The sequence below is a fragment of the Orycteropus afer genome, unplaced genomic scaffold (assembly GCF_000298275.1).
Source record: "Orycteropus afer afer isolate SDZICR_OR568_19922 unplaced genomic scaffold, OryAfe1.0 scaffold00002, whole genome shotgun sequence".
Classification (NCBI taxonomy): Eukaryota; Metazoa; Chordata; class Mammalia; order Tubulidentata; family Orycteropodidae; genus Orycteropus; species Orycteropus afer.
Window position 1 is genome coordinate 19,521,526 of NW_006921589.1, and position 7,489 is coordinate 19,529,014.

At 36.3% G+C, this 7,489-nt stretch overlaps 1 protein-coding gene across 1 annotated transcript in view; it reads left to right on the plus strand.

The window, feature by feature from the left end:
- The window catches only part of ERBB4 (erb-b2 receptor tyrosine kinase 4), a 1,111,475-nt gene that overhangs the window by 329,651 nt on the left and 774,335 nt on the right, over positions 1 to 7,489 (plus strand). The window lies entirely within an intron of this gene.

The window sequence follows — 7,489 nt, forward strand, 5'->3', positions numbered from 1 at the left end:
GGCAATCTACTTCCATAGTGATACTGCCTCCAAAACCCAAGGAGGGGTTGTTATGAGTTGGATCTGACTCAACGGGACATAACAACAATAGTTACTTGAGTCTTCTTATTGCTGTATTCTCTGCATCCCCTTCTTCCTTCTCTGTATTTTTAAATGACTATTTGCTTTATTCATGGATGATGTTCTCGATGTCATCTCGTAACTCCTCTGGTTTTCAGTCACTGTTGTTCAATGCATCAAATCTATTCTTCAGATGATCTCTAAATTCAAATGGGAGATAATCAAGCTCATGTTTTGTTCTCACGGGCTTGTTTTCATTTTCTTCAGCTTCAACTTGAACTTGCATGTAAGCAATTGATAGTCTGTTCTGCAGTCAGTTCCTGGCCTTCTTTTGATTGACGATGTTGAGCTCCATTGTCTCTTTCCACAAATGTAGTCAATCTGATTCCTGTGTATTCCATCTGGTGAGGTCCATGTGTACAGCCACTGTTAATGTTGCTGGAGAAAGGTATTTTCAATGAGTATGTTGTTGGTCTTGCAAAATTCTATCATGTGACCTCCAGTGTAATTTCTGTCACCAAGGTCACATTTTCCAACTACCGATTATTCTTCTTTCTAACTTTCAGAAGTAATCTAGAATATTTTCATCTTTCAAAGAGTCCATTTCTAAAAATGAGTAGTTTTTCAGAATAGTAGAATTGTGGGTTATGGTTCTACAAAATGAAGACAACAGCAATACCATACCTCCACACCAAAATGAGAATACATAAGGAGAGAAATCCCTGCCTCATGTACATGTGCAATCAACAAAAGGATTTAGTGTCCTGGGAATATTACTACTTCAATGAGTTAATTTTTATCACAAAAGAACTACTTACAGCTTGTAAAACAGAAGATAAGTCCTCGATGATTGCAAGACATGTACCTACAGTACATCAAAGATGCTTCTACATGTGCTTATAATGCATCAGACATGGAAATAAGTTATTCCCTGGAAAATTACATCTTCACAGAAACTACAACTTCTAAGTAACACAAAAGAAACCACAAATATACTTCCAAGACTTACCTTGCTGTAAAAGCCAAAGGACACAAAAGTTTTATGCAGTTACACCTCAGTGGTGCACAATGGCATGCTATAACCTTTATATATGGTTATTTTGTGACAAAAAACATTTCTTCAGTTCTAAACACTTGTCCCTACCAGATACAGCATGTACTCTAAGCAGGCACTCCAAGAAAAATGTCAAGAGGCAAAATATGCGAGTGGGACTTAGATGCCCCAGTGGTCATGGAAGAGTTAAGATGGTTTTAAACCTATAATGTAAGGAAACTAAAAAACAAAAATCAATTTCCAACACAAAAAGAAATTATAGGTGGTATTGCAATATGTTTCATTTATGTTGTTGTTCTTATGTGCCGTAGAGTCGGACCCGACTCGTAGGGACCCCTCCTTGGGTTTCTGAGGCAGCATCACTATGGAAGTGGATTGCCCCATCTAGTTCCATTTAATTTAGTGTGTAAGTGAATGTGATAATTCACAAAACAGTAAATATTGGGAGTTTCTGGGCACATGATGATTTTGCTGGTGTTTAATCCTACTCATTTGATTTTTCTTCTACATTTATTTGTTTAACTTTAAGACAACATGGTAACATTGCTCTCAGAGCACAGCATCTGAAGGTAACTGGAACTAAGTACAGTTTAGGAGTTTGAACTTTTCTGAGATCTTCAAGACTTAATCGGGAGACCACTATTGGTGTAAAAATAAATAAGTAAATAGGGGGAAAGAGGACATTCTGTGTATCCATCTGCCACAGGAAGATACACTGCTGTATTTCCCATGCCCTGCCCCAAGAGTAGGAATTCTAAAAAAGCATACATGAGAACTTGTAGAAAATTGACTTATGCTAATGGTTTTAAAACTAATTAATTGCTATTACGTATTTTATCACAAAATCAATTATTAGTATATTCTGTCACTTTAATTAAGGCAGTCAATACAATCAGATAAACAGAAGGTATGGAGTTACGTGGGCCAAACTAATTTTCCTATATAATAAAATCCACTGTAGGACAGAAAAGAATGAACTATCAGTTATTAAACACCCCTCAAAAATCTAATTATGTCTCTAATGAAAGATGTGTACTGGTTAAATTAAAATTAAAATATCCTGAGAAATGAAAAGAACATAAAAATAATAAAACATAGAATATGACTAAAATTTTTCCTTATAAAATCTTTTTATTAAATGCATAAGAATGATATTACTCTTTTGAAGTGATAAATATCTCAAATTGAATTTAGATATTATAATTTTTTAATTATTCATCAGCTTTTAGTTACTATTAATAATACAGTATCTTTCTGGATCAGGCAGTATCCAAAAAAAATAAAAGTTTGGACTCACTCCACTACCACCACCAAATTTAGAAATGAAAACTGGTAGATTATTCATCACAAGGGATTACCTATTTTTCCTGGTTATGCCTACCAGGGAAATATTACTATAACATAATTAACCAGGAAAATCCCATTAGGAATTGAAAGCACCCACTGTTAAATTCTAATTAAGGTTTTCCCAAGCTATGAGCATACTTAATAAAAATAAAAGAAGCATTAAAAAGATATTTTAAGACTGTGCCTTTTCAAAAATACTTCTTAGATGATACAATCTTTTGTGTACAAATCCTGAATATTTAGTTATTTGATTTATTTCCTCATTTTGCTGTACAAGTTGTTGGATTAATGGAGCTCTCACATGGTTGCTTAAATTATCAAGATTTTCTCTCTATAAGTCAGTGCATAGGAGATGAGTCTTCCTTGAGCCACCTATATGTTCATACAAATTAAATTTTAATCACTATATAAAACATAAAAGGAGCTCTGGTGGCATAGTGATAAGGCACTTTACTGCTAACCAGAAGGTCAGCAGTTCAAACCCACCAGCTGTTTTGCTGAAGGAAGACAGGGCCATGAACTTCCAAAAAGATTTACAGCCTGAGAAACCCATATGGGGGTCACTGTGAATCAGAAATGGCTCGATAGCAGTGAGTTTGAGTTTGAGTTTATAAAAATAATGTTTTGCTGAAACTAAGATGGACTCTGAATGCCAAAAAAAAAATAAATAAATAAGGTTTTAGCTTCTTCTGTGACATGGATAGAGCCCATTTGTGGTGCAAATGGTTAACAAGCTTGGCTAACTGAAAGGTTGGGCATTTGAATCCACTCAGAGACACCTCAGAAGAAAGACCTGGTGATCTAATTCCAAAAATCAAGAACTGAAAACCTGGCAGATCATAATTTTATTCTGATACACAAGGAGTCGTCTTGAATCGAAATCAACTCAATAGCAACAGGATTTTAAACTGGTGCCTTGGACAGTCACCTTGGTTATGAATCAAGCATCATCACTATAAGGCATAGAAGCTTGTGATACCTCCTTGGACTGCTGTAGCTTTAGCAGTGAACTGAAGGATGATGGCAGAAATGGAAACATGGAGCCTACAACTTGCAGTCTGATTGAAGAAGCCAGGTGTCTGGAATCGTGCATCTGAATCCTGTATTATACCAGCTGCAAATTTAGGTAAAGTGTCTTTGTCTTGCACTCTGCCTGAGAGACCATGAGGCATGATTCCTTGTGCTTAAGCATTTGAAAATGCAAAGGCAGTGTCAGGAATACTGATTCATTCCATAGAGGAGAAAATCCTTCAACCTCTATTATGTTCCTCATCTGAGTTTCCCTAATCCCTCTGATAGTTTACACACTTAAAAATAAGTAAAGTAAATTCTATACAGTGTATTGAAGCAAGTAACCCACTCAAAGTCTAATGCACTAGCTTCTGAAAAAAAGTGCCTAGAAAATAGTAAGAAATTAGCCAATCCCCTCAATAGATGTGTCCTAGGGAAGTAATGCTCTCTGCACCCTCCCTTTTGGAGTTTCTGGTCTGTGTTCCATGTTGCATATTGTTCTTTGTTGGAATGGTGGCTGAGTTTCATGAAGACTTTTAATATCCACTTCAGAGAATTGTCAGAACATCAGGACTTAATACAGTTACTAACTTTCTTCTCATTATTTACTTCTGACCATTATTTATTTACTGACCAAAATAGTTGTCAGAAGATACTCTTAAAATTTGGTCTGGAACATAGAGTAGCTAAATTAAATGGAAGAAATAATGAAGGAAAAGAACTAACAAAAAGTTTTAAAAGTCAGATCAAGAAGACAAAGTAAAGTTTTACAATGAAGTGTGCAGAAACCTGGGGTTAGAAAACCAAAAGGAAGAACACACTTGCATTTCTCAGGCTGAAAGAACTGAAGAAAACATTCAAGATTTGAGTTGCAATATTGAAGGACTCTACGGGAAAATATTGAACAATGCACAATGCATCCAAAGAATATGGAAGAATACACAGAGTCACTGTATCAAAAAGAATTTGTTGATGCTCAGCCATTTCAGGAGATCACATATAATCAGAACTTATGGTATTGAAAAAAGAAATCTAAGCTGTACTGAAAGCATTGGTGAAAAAAAAAGGCTTCAGAAATTGATGGATTACTAATTTAGATGTTTCGTCAAACAGATGCAATGTTCAAAGCTCTCACTCATTTATGCCAAGAAATTTGGAAGATAGGTACCTGTTGAACTGACTGGAAGAGATCCATATCTCTGCCCATTCCAAAGAAAGGCAATCCAACAGACTGAGGGAATCACTAAACATTATAATTAATATCACATGTAAGTGAAATTTTGCTGAAGTTAATTTTAAAATGGTTGTTGCAGTACATTGACAAGGAACTGCCAGAAATTCAAGTTAGATTCAGAAGAGAATATGAATCAAGGGGCATAATTATTGATATCAGATGGATCTTGGCTGAAAGCAGAGAATAACATAAAGATATTTACTTGTGTTTTATTGACAATGCAAAGGCATTTGACTGTGTGGTTCATAAAAAATTATGGGCAACATTGTGAAGAATGGGAACTCCAGAACATGTAATTGTTCTGAGTAGTTTAAAATCAGAAAAACATATGCATCAGGGTTATATTCTTTCACTATGTTTATTCAATCTGTGTGCTGAGCAAGTTAATTGAAGGACCTTACTACATAAAGAACAATGCAGCTTCAGGTTTGGAGGAAGAGTCTTTGACAGTCTGTGATATAGAGATGACATAACCTTGATTGCTGAATGTGAAAAGTAGTTGAAGTTCTTACTGATGGAAATCAAAGGCTACAATCTTCAGTATGGATTACACCTCAACTTAAAGAAAGCAAAAATCTTCACAACTGGACCAATAAAAAATTTTCATTTCACTTATATCCACAGTCAACATCCATGAAACAAGGGTCATGAAATCAAACAATGTATTACATTTGGCAAATCTGCTACAAAGACTTCTGTAAAATGTTAAAAAGCAAAGATGTCACTTTGAGGATTAAGGTGCCCCAAAACCCAAGTAATGGTATTTTCAATCACTTCATATGCGTGAGAAAGCTGGATACTAAGTAAGAGAGGCCAAAAAGAATTGAGGCCTTTGAAGTATGGTGTTGGCAAAGATTATTGAGTTTACCATGGAATTCCAGAAGAATTAATGCATCTCTCTTGGAAGAAGTACAGGTAGAATGCTCCTTAGAAGCAAGGGTGGCGAGTCCTCTTTCATAGTTAGAACATGTTACCAGGTGCACCCACCCCTAGAGAAGAATATTATGCTTGGAGAGGAGAAAGTCAGAGAAAAAGAGATGCTCAATGAGATGGATTGACAAAATGGCTGCAACAATGGGCTCCAATATAGCGCCAATTTTGAGGATGACCAAGGACCAAGACATGTTTCATTCTGTTATATCTAGGGCCGCTATGAGGACCAACTTGATGGCACTTTACAATAACAACAGCATGTTTCTATTAGCTAAACTTGTTCCAAAATCTGACATCCTCAAGAGAGGTTGGTCACCATTTGAATGTCCCAGGCTCAATATTTAGCTTGGATACTGCTAAAGGCACAGGGAGGCCACATCTTCTGACCTCTAACTGCAGAAGAGGAAGACAGAATCACCATCAGTAGCCCAAGGCCTATTCCTGCGAGGCCTCCCTCCAGCCCTTTCACCAATCCTGACACCAACTGTCATCCTGCAGCACCCACCACCTCTCTGGCTGAGTTTGATAATTCGCTGCAGTGGCCATACAGAATAAACAGATTATGGGGTTTATTAGGGAAGCACCAGGCTACAATTCAAGTTCAGAAGCATTGCTCAGTCTCTCTCAGCCCGCCTTCTCTAAGCCAACGGTCTCTCTCAGTCTCTCTGCCAGCAGTGTGTGTCTCTCAGTGTCTCTCTCTTAGCAATGTGCATCTCTCGGTGTCTCTTTCTCAGCAGCACGTGGCTCTCAGGAGCATATGGCTCTCAGGAGCATGTCTCTCAGCAGCATATCTTTCTCAGCCAGCAGTCAGAGAGACTTCTGCCTCTAAGAGGGCTCCTTTGGAGCCTGGCAGAGTGGCCAAACTAACCAATCATAATATCAGAATTCTAAGCACCTGAGAGAGAGCGAACTTCCCAGAACATTGCTTTGTGCCACTCCCAACAGAAATACCCCCAGTAGATATTATTTACAATCAGGAGCTCCTCAGTTGCTCACAGTGGATTTTACAAAGACTTACGGCTAGAAAAGCCATACCAGGTAATTTACTACACTGCAGGTACCTAAGGGGGATAATGACTGAGTCTACTAAAATTTCGTTTGTAAATATTTTCACTGTTGCAAATAACATGGGTGTGACTAACTGAATATTTTAAGTTTAGCAAACTACTAAAAGTTGAATTATTCTCGGTTGGAAATTGCCTAAATGTCCTCTTTTGGAGAGGTGGGCGTATATTACCTTAACATTCTGAGACTATATGCATTGTAAGCACTCAGAAAATTCTTGTTGAATCTAGTGACAAACACATAGTTATTTCAAAAATATTTTGATCATTGAGAGAAACTTCTAGGAACATTTGTAATACTTTTGTTGAAAAGAAGTAGGCTGCATTCAGTATACTGGTACACTGAAGTTGCAGAGACTCCTACAGCCCTAACTATGTTAATCCCACAGGCATTTTTTTTTAATTATAATAATACAATATTCATTTCTAAAACATTTACAATTCACCTCCTACACAAAAATCTACTTTCATATTTCCTGAAATACTTATGTTCAGATGCCTATAAATTGTTTAGTGGTAGGCAGATTCATGATTGGACACTATATGATAATTTCTCTCTTTTATTTTGAAAAGAATTATTTTGGAGTTTAAGGAACATCCATACTAATATTCTATTTTGTTTTCCATTTCTAACTTAATTAAATTTATTTGCAGGGATTATTATTATTTTGGAGTAATACCATAATTGATGTTTCTAATCTATTTTATCAATATTGTAGTAAATGCAAGCCAAGAGATACATGATTCAATTTTGGCCCTATTTCATACAACAAATTCATATTAATA